The 13,339-nt window shown below is 36.1% G+C and overlaps 1 pseudogene; it reads right to left on the minus strand.

Annotated features, from left to right (window-relative positions):
- Positions 1 to 12,869, minus strand: part of LOC102882516 — a 29,817-nt pseudogene extending 16,948 nt beyond the window's left edge.
- Positions 12,870 to 13,339: the final 470 nt, after the last annotated feature.

A 13,339-nucleotide genomic window follows, 5' to 3' on the forward strand; every position in this document is an offset into this window, starting at 1 on the left:
TTATTGCTTTTTTCTTTCATTTCTCTCTCTCATGAGCTTCGTGGTAGCTATTTTATAATTCTTGCATTCTCTGACACCTCCTTTTTTTTTTTTTTTACTAAATATTGGGAAGTAACTTAATTTCCCATTTTATGAAGAAAAATGATACCATAAGCTTTCATTATCCCACAGTTTCTATTACCAGTTGTATTGATCACTCTTAAGTCTATAACCCTTTTTAGATTTTCCATCTCAAATGTAACTTCTAAACCTGCGTTCTACAGACACTTCCAACTCAGCCTATTCAAAATTGAGCTCATTTTCTTCACCATGCCTTGTCATCTGTGCTCTATATGTAATACTCAAGGCAGAACTCTGGAGAGAGAACATTATTGACATCCCCCTGTTTTCAACACCATGTCTCCTTCCCTCCACAACCATATCTCAATTAATGAATTCCCAGTTTTACTTTCTCACTATTTCTCTTCAGCTCTCCTGTCCCCTGGATGACTCTCTGCCTCAGTCTTGTTCTATTGAACTAGTATGATTTTTCTAAAGTAGAATTCTTTTCTTTTCATGCTCTTATGTAGATCTTGGCTGTGGTGTCTCTATTGTACTCAGGAAAGTCCCACGTCCCAAATATTTAGTGTTCAAGGACTTCATGGTCCAAACCTGCTCATTTCTCCAGAATCGTCTTTTGCCACTTACTCTCTCTTCACACTTATGCCATGCTAGAGAATATAAAATCTAGCGTACATAAAAATCTTCTAGAATGTTTCTTAAATAGAAAATCCTGGGCTTCAGATTCTGATGTAGTAGGTCAGCTTCAGGGCTCAAAAAATGCATTTCAACAAGCAAGTTGGATGATTTACATTGAGATGGCTGATAGACCACTCCTGGAGAAACTTTGCTGAATGCTGGGGTATTTGCTGAAGCTCCATACATTTCGACATGTAACATTCACTACCTAGAATATCGTTTCCATTTCTCATCTTCTCCCTTTCTTTCTTCCATACCTACTTGGCCCTTTATCTTTCTCTTTCAAGATTCAACTTGTGACTGGTAGATGCTGGGACGCTCTCAAAACCTTTCAAAGCTGAGCGGGTAAACTCCTTTTCTTTGTATATGCTGAGGCACTATTACACTCTTACTGTCTATTCAGTGTTTTTTCCTGTACAAGCTGATGAGCTCCTTACGGGCCTGCCTTTGATTGGTGAATCTTCCAACCAGTAACATTTTCAAAAGAATGACAGTGCTGTATGAAGGCCATTAAGGAAGTCCTATTTTCTGGCAGCACAAACACTATGGAAATGGCATGACAACCTCCTTCCATCCTTCTGTTCAACATAATGCCAATGGCAAATGTCCCTTACCTTAGTTATGCATTATTTGACTCATTGGAGAGAAACATGGGAACATCCTAACAAAAGTTGAGTATTGAGCTCAGAATCCATTAACTTTCAACAAGACATTTAAGGGGAAGAAAATTAACTTCACTTATTAAGTAGATGAGTTTCTTTGCAAATATATTTTAAAAATTGAAATATATTTTTAAAATTGTTTTTTCATAGTAGCACTTAAAGATGAAGTGAAGATCTTTAATTATTAGGGTTGTTTGTGTATTTTCAGGTTTCCATTGGAAGAGGAAAACACTTCTGACAATAGCTAAAGCTATTGAGAATAGCATTAAAATGATTAGTTTTTGAGCTTTCAGGTGAGAACATTGCTGAATTAAAAAGCTCAATGTATCACTGTCAATAAACAAGATTTAGCTGAACAATTATAATAGGATGGCTGAGCTGCCATCCATGCTTTTAGATGCCCAGGGTAGAAGTAATTTTCCCTCAAGTCTGATTTTTGAATTGTTTGTTTTTGTTTAAACCAAGAAACATTCGTGTGACTCAATTCCAATATTCTTGTATTTATTATCAACATATTTCACCCACTCTTCCCTGGCAGTATGCCAGGCTTTTAGAATTGGTGACTGTCTTAGATCTTGTCAACTGAGAAGTTTGGAAACCAGAATATCTTCACTCGGTATGTCCCTCCAGGATGTGTGTAGTTTATTACTTTCTACATGTTGCTGTTGGGTGGGAGAGAACTTCAAATGTGTCATAGATTGGATTTTAAAGAGAAAAATAAAATCAGAAGAAAGGGAGTTACTGAACGCACCATCAGGATTTTATGAGAAACATTTTCTGTTCTCAGGGCATACTCTTTGATTTTATTTACTGCACCAAATGTACCACATCTCAAGTACATTTTGCTCAAACAAAATTTATGAAGTATATTTTAATTAATGGTCTCATTTTAATGACTTCTTCCAAAGCATTCTTGTTTGATGTGTTGAATATAATTATTGGTACTTAACACTTCTCTATAGTCATTATAGACACACTATTTTTTCGAGGCATTTATTCTTTGTCAAATAAATGCACAAGAAGTATTTAGCATTATATTCGATAGTTGTGTTATGCCATTAGAAAAACATATGTGTAGCCCATGAGTTCATTCATAAAATGCTAAACAGAAATCAGTACTCCATAAAACCTAACGCAAGGCTAACTTTATAAATAGGATGTCTTTCATGTGTCCTTTAGGCACTGTTTCTTTTGTCGGTTACCCCATTCCTTCCTTGTGTCCTTTAGACCAGAATCCCAAGGCTAAACTGAGTGGTCCTGAGCCTATCACCATGCCTGCCCTCCTGGGACTGCTCTCTCCCTCAGTACCCTAGAACTCCAGCATGTCTTCTCTCTCTTTGACCTCTCATTTATTCAACAAGATGATGCAGGAAAAGATATTTATATTTTTAGCCCACTCGGTGCTGCTTTAAACTTCTAACTTGTTTTGCCTCATGTAACAGAGTTTGGGTCATTCAGTGGGAGGTACCTGTACTATTTCTTCATGTTCTTAAAAAGATGACTAAGAGGACCAGGCAAGTGAACATTCAGCTTCTGTGGTAAAATATCTAATTTTGTTCACGTAGAGATAACTTCCATAAATGAAAGATGATTAAAGTTCTTATGAGAACAAATCAACTCTTTCAAACCTTCAAAATAGATTTCCTACTTTTTGGCATGCAGATCTTCATCTAGGGATCAGAAAGACCTTGGATCTAGTTAGCTAGCAAAAAGCTTTAAATTATAATGAGGTTAAATAAATTTTCCCAGAATCCAAACATATCAGAAACAGACACCTGGCCAGGATTAACCTGAATTCATTAACTTGAAAAGCCCAGTAAGTCAAAGTTGCCTTCTTAGGTATAAAGATATTGCTTCAAAAAAGATAAATAATGTTGACATTATGAGCCTTTACTACATTTGAAACTCTCTACGATTGATTGTGTTTCTTTTTTTCATCATATTTAATCTGCTTGTTCTTGACCTCCCTGTCCTCCCTCTTCACATACATCTAGTCAATCACTGTCTTATCAGCACTCCCTCCTTAACATCCTTAACGTCGATTTGCTCTTCACTGTTTGCTCTCACCTCCTGTCATTTCATGCTGCCGTCCCGTCTCACCATATTGCTCTCTGTATCTTTAGTATAACCAGAATATTTGCTTTAAGAATCAGTCCACAAAGGTGTAATGCAAAAACTACATTCATGAATTTGACTCTGACTTTTCTGCTCCTGTTTCTAGTTTTTCATAGCACTGGAATTTTCAGTGAAACATAATTCTGAAATTCCTAATGCTCAGAGTTAATTAAGACAATTGTGTAACCAGGAGCTCACATAGGATTGACTGGGAAGGATTCATAATATAGTCATAATCTTGTTTGTTCCTTCTGTGACCTGGAACATGTTTCCTGAGAATTGTTATGAAAGGGTTCTTCCTTCCCATCCACCTCTTTTCTTGAGTTGGATATCCATGTGTGTAGCAATCTTAGAAATAAAATACTTCCAATACTATGGCCTCTTTATTCTTGAACTCCAGGATTTTACTTTCCTCTCTATTTGTTCCCATGCCTACACCTGTGTCATAACTAAGAAACTATCTTCACCAAATCCTAATTTTACATATTTCACTTTGTTGCGCATTTCTTCAACTCATTTTGCTCTCTTAATAAGGGCTGTCTATATGAATTGTATTCAACTCGTAAGTCACCATTTCTTGAACTCACTTTAAATTGCTCTTTTTCACATAAAAAATGATCTCCACGATTCTAAGTGCAATGGTATATTCTCAAACCTCATTTTACTGCTCTATTAGCAGAATTTCAAGGATCGCTCCTTGTCAGGGCCAAGCGGATCATGTCGGCTACACCAAGTGTCAGGGGTGTTGCTGATCGAGAAAGGAAGGTTTGATGGTGAGACACCAGTTGGAACAATGCACAAGAGGCAGACACAAGGATGAAATGGCAGGCACCAACTTTATTGCACAGAGCGCACTTCTGTTGGGAAGTGCAGTCTATTGCGGGGTTGTGTGGTATTGCATTCACTTCTTCTGCTCCCCTTTCTCGTGCTCCCCTTATTCTCATTTTACTTGCTCTATTAGCAGAATTTCAAGGATCACTCCTTGTCAGGGCCAAGTGGATCATGTCGACTACACCAAGTGTCAGGGATGTTGCTGATCGAGAAAGGAAGGTTTGATGGTGAGACACCAGTTGGAACAATGCACAAGAGGCAGACACAAGGATGAAATGGCAGGCACCAACTTTATTGCACAGAGCGCACTTCTGTTGGGAAGTGCAGTCTATTGTGGGGTTGTGTGGTATTGCATGCACTTCTTCTGCTCCCCTTTCTCGTGCTCCCCTTATGCTCTCCAGGGGACCACATGGCTCCTCACATAACAGACTACAATAGTGGCCTTCAGCCACATATGCGTGATACAATAAGCTGAGGTATGTTTACATATTTTCTAAATCTGGGGTCCTATCCCTAGCCGAGGGCCTGGATCACAGACAAACCTTGGACCGGTCAGGCCTTGGATCAGCCAGGCCTTGGATCACAGCCAGACCTTGGGCCAGCCAGGCCTGGCACCCACACTGCTCTTTATTAAAATATTTAACAAAAACAGGGGACCACATGGCTCCTCACATAACAGACTACAATAGTGGCCTTCAGCCACATATGCGTGATACGATAAGCTGAAGTATGTTTACATATTTTCTAAATCTGGGGTCCTATCCCTAGCTGAGGGCCTGGATCACAGCCAGACCTTGGGCCAGCCAGGCCTGGCACCCACACTGCTCTTTATTAAAATATTTTTTTAAAAAAATTATTTCCAGGATGTAATTCTTCTGGTTCTACTTCTTGCTCCTTCTCAGTCTCATTTGCTTGTTCCTCTTTTTTACCTCTACTCTTTAATATTAAAATGGCCTAGGGTTCAGCATTTGGTTCTCTTTTCCTTTCTCTCTATACCTACTACCTTGATACTCTCATCTAATCTCATAGATTAAAAACTCCTAAATTCTCACAAAGGCCTTCAGGGCACTATTATCTGTGACTTGACTTCCTACTGTTGCCCCTTCCTTGCCTGCCACATTATTAACTTTCCGCTGCCTCATGTGCCGGCATGCTCCCTTTACAAGGCCTCTGTGGTTCTATCTTCATGGAATCCTCTTTCTCAAAGTGTCTACTTGGTTTGTCCCATGACCTCCTTTCAGTGTTTGTTTACCTGAATGGCCTTCCTCAATCCCCTTCTTTAAATTTGTAGTGACCTTTCCTTATCCTGGACTCTATCCCTTTTTTATTGGTTAATGTCCTCCATATTTACACTGTAGTTTATAATTTATGTATTTATTTTTCAGGTTATAGTCTGTCTCTCCCAATTAGAACTTACATTCCCATAAGGGCAGAATTTTTTTTTTTTCTATTTATTCATTACTGTATCCCCTGAACCTACAAAAATGCCAGATACCCAATATATATTTGTTAAATAAGTAAATCTCAGAATGGATCTCTGATTAGATATACTATCCATTTTTAATTACATGCTGGAAACCTAAACAAACCAGATTTTAATTTTTTAACATATTCTTTCCTACTCTCTCTATCTTCTCTCTAATCTCTCTTTCTAGTCTTCCTCTATATCCCATTCTTTTCCATTACACAGAGAACAAAATGGATTCAGGGAGGTTAGGTAGCTTCTCTAAAGCCTCACATCTAATAAATACCTGGCAGAGCTGGCAGTGGATTTCCCTGTTTGAGCACAAAGTCAGTAACTCTTTCTATATCTCCAGACCTTCCCAACCACAGTTCTATGAATTGAATTTAGATTTTTCTTGAGAAATTTGTCTCCTAACCACCAAGATGATGAGAATTCTTAGCTTGGTAATCTCCTGCTGTGTCTCATTTTGGAGGGTAATCTGAAAAGAACAGAGTCTGATGATAAGCTGCTCTGTCACTGGGTGGTGACACAATGAACAATATCTGAAGCTCATTGTTTACCATGACGTGCTGAGTGTGGCCAACGAGGAGCTCTAACACCTGGATGTGGATCTCTGCAGCCAGCTGTAGAGTGCAAATGCAGATGAGGGTGTACCTTGAACATGGTGAGTAGCATAAGGTATGACAGTCAGGGATGAGAGATAGGAGCCTGGTGTGGGCTTCTGGTGGGTACAACTCTAGGCCAAGGTCTTCATGGAGATGTGGTTATGAGTAGAGAGAGGTATTTTTGTTCATTTATAGCTATATAGCCCTTTTAGTGACATCCAAACTATTTACAAAGATGTACTCTTACAATCAGCAGATTTATTCAAATTAGGCTTTATTATTATTTTGGAATACTTGGTATAAATCATTTTATTGGATTCAAGACTCATTAGCCTTATCATGAGAAATGTTTACATTGCATTTATTGATAAAAGAAAATATAGAAGTATTAGATTCTTTAAAAATAATTTCAACTGTTACGTCATTGAAAGGTTGAAAAATATTTGTATTTTTTATCACTGACTTGTGAAAGTTTGTCATTGATGATGACTATGAAGTGTTTAAAGAGCTCATTGTCAAAAGCTCTTGATTAGAATTTGTATGTGGTTATTTCAAGTAAAAATCTGTTGGTAAAATCAATTTTAATTAAGAAATTATTTTTAATTAAGAAATGGAACAGATTTTATTATTTTTCTTACCATTAGGTAATGTAAAAAAAAAATGACAATACTTTTTTTCTTGCAGAACTTCATGTTTGTCATTGAATCTGCCCAGAGGACTTAATTTTCTATGTATGCCATGATGTGAACAATGGTGAGCAAGCACAGTGTGGTACCCAATTTGGGGAGTGGTCCAAGGTTCAGTGTATGGAGGTGAAAAGTGGAGCCGAACATCAGTGAGGAGCCCAGTAGCATGTTAGAGGCCATCGTAAATTAGAAATTTGAGAATTGCTGGGCAACTTCTCAGTTGATCATAATATTAAAATGTTAGCCAAAAGCCTTCCCATTCTTGCTCTGATTCATTTATGTTAACGGTTCATTCGAAGAGCAATGAAACCTCTTGCACATGAAATTGTCTGTGGGCGTTCCTTCCCTTTACTTATGTAAAAGACATTAACACATAGTTGTCATTAACGTGATTAAGGATTATTTATCTCAATTCAGATATAAGTATCTTCGGGAATCCTACTCAACTTCAATCTTAGAGATATATATTCAAAACCGTAGTTTCTGGTTGATTTGATTTTTGTATCACCAGTTTATTTTTAATTTTCTTCCTTCCTTAAAAGTTCTTAATAGTTCTCTCATTCTCAGAAAGTGAAATGGCTTTCTAAGACAGTTTTCTCCTTTCTTTCAAAGCCCATGCATTATCACATTTAATAAATCAGAACAAATCTTTTGAACCGTATGATTTTATCAGACAGTGATTCATATCCACCTCAGTATATTGTTTCTAATTGTTCTTGTGACAGACAATTTGAAGCTGGTCCTGGAATGTTAACTGTGAGCAGCATGGCTAACTCAGTTTTGCCTCTATTAAAGTTTCTTTGTCAGAAAACTGGTAAAAAAAACCACAAAAAACTCTTTTACATTCTTAAATTAAAAAGCAAACAAACAAACAACAAAAAAACAAATTAGATAATACCCATTGTTATCAAAATAGAGTTAAATTGATTCTCATCCTTCTTTATTGACTTTATAAATTCATGAATGACAATTAATTTGGCAATATAGAGTTAAGAAAGCATTACTAACTATATATCATTTTCGAGTATTCTATTGAAGAAATCATCTAATATGAGAAAAAAAGCTATCTAGGAGGATGTTTATGCAACATTATTGGGAAAGAATAACACATTTAGAAACACATGTGAAAATGGAACAATAATTAAATTATCCATGTTATTTTTATTCTGAGCAACATTTTGTGGCAATAAAATATATGGCAACATGGAAATAAATTGCTTTATATAACATTAACTAAAAATCACAACTAAGTACACTGAAATTACAGTTATGTACAAACACCCATTTCAGAAAATTTTGCAAGGACATGAACCAGAATGATATTAGTTGAGTTGTGATGATGATAGGATTATAGAATATTGATTTTTAAATTTTATTTAACATGATTAATTACTTAAATTTAAAAATAAGTAGTGTTCTAAAATAAGGTCATACAATTTGAATTTGAAAAGATCGGATATATTTATAGTTCAGTTGACAGACACAGCCCTAATAGAGTATATAAGAGTGTTGATTTCATCTCAGACACTTCCCACTACTGGGAACTGACTTTCAAAACATCTTTACTAATTTAAGAGGCAAAAATGTTTTGTTTCTGTTGTAATTTCATTCTTTCATAGTAAGGTTGAACATTTTTATGTTTTTTTGGTTTGGAGTATACTTTCTCCTAAGAGCTACTTATAGCCTTGCCTATTTTTCTACTGTTATTTTAATTTTTTTGTAATTTATTTTTATAAAATCTAAATAGATTAAAGAATTAGTGGTCTCATCATTGTGTTATATTGCCAAATTTCCTTTTTAATTTATTAAAGACTGTTTTTAGGTATGAAGATATTTGAAACATTTTTTATTATTTTAATCAGTAATTTGGCTTTCATTCTGATTTTTCTGTACATATGTGATTTTATACTTTTTAAATTTTTTTGTGAATTATAACACACATACTGAAGAGCAATTTGTGTGTGTGTGTGTGTGTGTGTGTGTGTGTGTGTGTGATAAAATATGACATTACCAACATCCCAGAAGCTCTTTGTCTCTTTTTCACTTCACAGGCTCTCTCCCCACTAGTGGCAGCTGCCTGTGGTAGGCATCTTCTGTGATGTCTCCCAGTGGCATTCAGGCCCTGATGTAATCCTCTCTACTTCAGTGAGAGCTGGACTCATTGACTTGCTTCAAACCAATAAAATCCAAGAGAAGCAATGAGATGCACTTTGAGAATCAGTTGTCTCCAAGAATCTTTTACTTCCTTTTTTTGGACAATGTATTACAAATCAAGATCTGGGTGCTAGGTGTGCTCATTGCTACTGTAATGTCATTACTTCTAGGCCGTTTTGGTGGATAAAGAAAACACACACACACACTCACACGTGTACATATAGACACACGCTCACATGTGACAGACATACTCACCCAGATATACACTCATATACTCACTACATTCTTATATACACATACACACACACACACAACTTCTATATTTAAATAGCTATTACAAAGCCAGTCATACTGATATGATACTTCCATTTCCTTTCAATCTAACACCCTAGGGTTCATTCTGTTCTTTCTCCTTTCCGTATTTGTAACTCTGGCCATGTGGAAGACAGAACAAATTTAACATGCAAAAAACAAATCACAGCTGGATGAAGACCCCTAGCAACAATATAATTCTTGATTCCAGTTGCCACAAGGCTGGTCTGTATTTGCCTTTCTTAAGGTTTTTGAATATTCCAGGAAACCCCCCTTTTGCCTAACTAGCTTAGTTGGACATTAGTCTTTTGTAACTAGAAAAGTGTTGACTAATGCTATGATGAAGGAAAATCCAGTGTACAGCCATAATATGTCCCTCTCTTATTCTCCTTCTCAAATAGTATTGGAATTAAAACTCACTAGATTTGACTCTGTGCTGTTTTGCTGTACAGTAGTCCCCCAATAGATCCTCGGGGGATGCATTCTAAGACCCCCAGTGGGTGCCTGAAGCCACGGATGGTACCATACCCTTATATATATTATTTTTTTCCTAGACATACACACCTATGATAAAGTTTAATTTATAATTAGGCAATTTCATGGATAGAAATTTTGTTCTTACTGGAGATTTTAGCAACCTCGGAAATAATTTTTTTCTCTTTTCTTATTGAGAACTTGCACTTTTTCACTTAAAGGAAGCTCTTTATAACTTACAAGACAGCTACTAAGTGACTAAGGGAGGAGGGTGTTAGCATATACAGCATAGACATGAGGAACAAAGCAGGACATGTCCTGAGCAGGATAGAGCTGGAGAGCACAGAATTTCCTCATACTACTCAAAATGGCACACAATTTAAAACATATAAATTGTTTATTTCTGGAATTTTTTGTTTAATATTTTCTGACTGAAACTGTGGGTAACTGAAACCTGAAAAATGAAACCATGGGTGAGGGGAAGCTACTGTCTGCCTACAGAAACAGGAGTCTGGCATTTATTACAGTGCTATGCTGTTTTTTAGACATGTGATAAAGTTTAATCCTTATGGCAACATGTAGATTTAATAACAGAATTCCTTTTTTACAGATGAGGGAGTTGAGATTTAGGGACGTGAACAGATTTCTTTGGGTCATACAAAAAAGACTCAAATCACTAATCTCTGCAAAGCCTTGAATTTTCTTCCCCGCTTAGTGTCTTCTCTTACCTAACTCCTTACTGCGTGAATCAATTAATTCAGTAATTGTTTTTTGAGTACTGCATATGTCATCCTATATCAGAATTGATTAAACAGACTTGTCAACACTTGTCGACTTTGTTAGCTGCTTTAGCACTTTAGAGAAAATTTAATTACACTCAGTAATAATGAGAAAGAGCTGGGAAAAAACTTAGGTCAAAGCTCTGTACCCAAAGAATAATAAGTAAACTAGTTTACTTTAAAAATCAGTCTTAGATTTTCTAGGAAAAAAGAACACGGTAATGTTCACAAATACTTATTAGCGAATGCTTAGTATATTATTATATAAAAATTATTGTCATTATTTCAGTCCAAATTTTTTACAGATATGACCTCTCAGAAAGTTTATTTAGCATGGGTCTGACCCTACCTTCTTGATTCATATTTATTTGCATGATTCAATCAAATGGGTATGACATTCATTAAAATAGTGCTAATATTTAAACAGTATTAATTAATGATCAAAACATTACCAGAAAATATTGTTAGGTATGAGGGGCATGTTTTATGTCCTTGGAAATATCTAGGCTGTTGGAAGTCCACGGTTGTGTTTGCTTCCATCTCAAAGGAACCTGATACTTGGTGTGGTTCTGTGATTTCGTGCAGATAAGTCAGTGAGAGTACGGTGCATGCTGGGCAATGAGGCTTTAGGGTTTTTTGAATGTCGTGTGAGTGAGCCTTTCTTCATGAGATCAGACAGCTTCTGCCCTGAGCATCAAGACCAACTTGCCAGAAATACAGCTTTTCAAGTTAGAAATGCAGAGCCGGCATGTCTTAGTCCTTGTTCAGTCCTCACCAGAAATGAGGGAAATGCTTTTCCTTCCTACTCTCTTCCATCAGCAAAAAGCAGGGAAGGATATTTATTACAAGTGCCAGATCTTACGCAGTGGCACTGTGTTCACATTTTATCTTATATCATCATTATAATAACCGAGGGAAATAGTTTTAACTCTCCCCGTGTAGTAAATGGGCTCAGAGAAGTTAAGGTGAGCAAAATCAGAAACTCAGTAAAGGATAGAGTCTTTTTTGTGTCCACCACATGGCTTCTCAGTGAGCTGGCCACTGCCTGGCCTCTCAGGACTTGCAACTGTGGCTTCCATATCAATCAGAGTAACTATTTGGTTCATTATTTCTAAAGGCTGTCTAACAATAATAGTAATTGCATGGAATTGATTATTTTAGATCAAATATCTATATATTACATAGCTACTGGTACTCAGAAATCTTATGGAATACTTGGTTTTAACAATAAATAATATTGCGCAGGCATGAAAACTTGTCCGGCCCTTATAGATGAAATGGGCTTTCGTTTGTGAGGATTTTAATATCCAATATGAATGTAATTGATATTAAACAACACTCATATGTTTATATATTACATTTGTTCCATTTTTTAAGCAATAAAATAAATTAACAATAATAAACGAGCATAAAGGAAGTCATAGCTTTTACCCCATTAGAATGTTTTGTGCATTATAAAGGGTATTATTCCTGTACTAACTTTGAATTAGTATAACAGAAATCTTTTTCAGATCTAGTAATGGGGTGCACGTGTATGTATGAGTGTATGTATGTGTGCATGTATACATGTGTGTATACGTGTGTGTATGTATATGTGGTATGTATACTCAACATCTCCCCCTAATCAGCTCTTTCTTTTCATTTATACCACATTTTATATTGGCTGGTTCTTAATACATCACAATAACAAAGTGTTGAGATACAGATATTAAACATTAATGTTTTCATCTTTATGAAATAAAAAGAAAAAAGAAGAAAAAAATGCAAAATGCTAATAACTCTCTTTAATTCTGCAGTTGCTTTTGAGCATTCTAACTTGCTTTGATTTGGACTCAATTAATTTTCAAACAAGTCACAGGCAAATGGTATATTATTGTTTCTAAGTAATTTCAGAAATGCTCTCCTATAAGGTGTTATAAGTGGAGGCTTTTCATTATGTGCTCTTTAAGTTTCCGTGTCATGGTGCCCCAGCCTCATTCTTTGCTGCACCGTTTTTCTCTCCAGGTTCCTTACCTCTTTTCCACACCCAGCTCCATGTCTTGGCCCATTGCGCATCTAGCTGGTTGATTATGACCTCAGTTTGAATGTGCTTTTTGACCATAACATTGGCAGTTTTTCTAGGACACAACTTACTTCTGGTACCTACTCTCCTGTCTTTGAATCACAAACTTGAGTATGGCCACATATAACTTCCCTGAGGTCCTATGAGACTGACAGTCAGTCCCATCAAACGAGAAAGACACAACTTTAAAGACTACTAGACCGGTGTATGTAAGTTAGTCATGGAAGGGATTTGGATTTGTGATTCTGTTTTTATTTAAATTTTTACTATTTTGTTTATCATGGATTTTTCATTAATTTTGATTTTAAAATATTTTATTAAAGTATTATTTACCTTGATGACTGAGGTTTTTGGTACCCCCTTAAGTTTTTCACCGGAGGCTTGTGCCTTATTTACTAACCCTAGTCCCAACCCTCTGGAATTATTTAAACCAACGTCCCTCTACTCCTGATCTCA

Source organism: Pteropus alecto, unplaced genomic scaffold, assembly GCF_000325575.1.
Source record: "Pteropus alecto unplaced genomic scaffold, ASM32557v1 scaffold87, whole genome shotgun sequence".
NCBI lineage: Eukaryota > Metazoa > Chordata > Mammalia > Chiroptera > Pteropodidae > Pteropus > Pteropus alecto.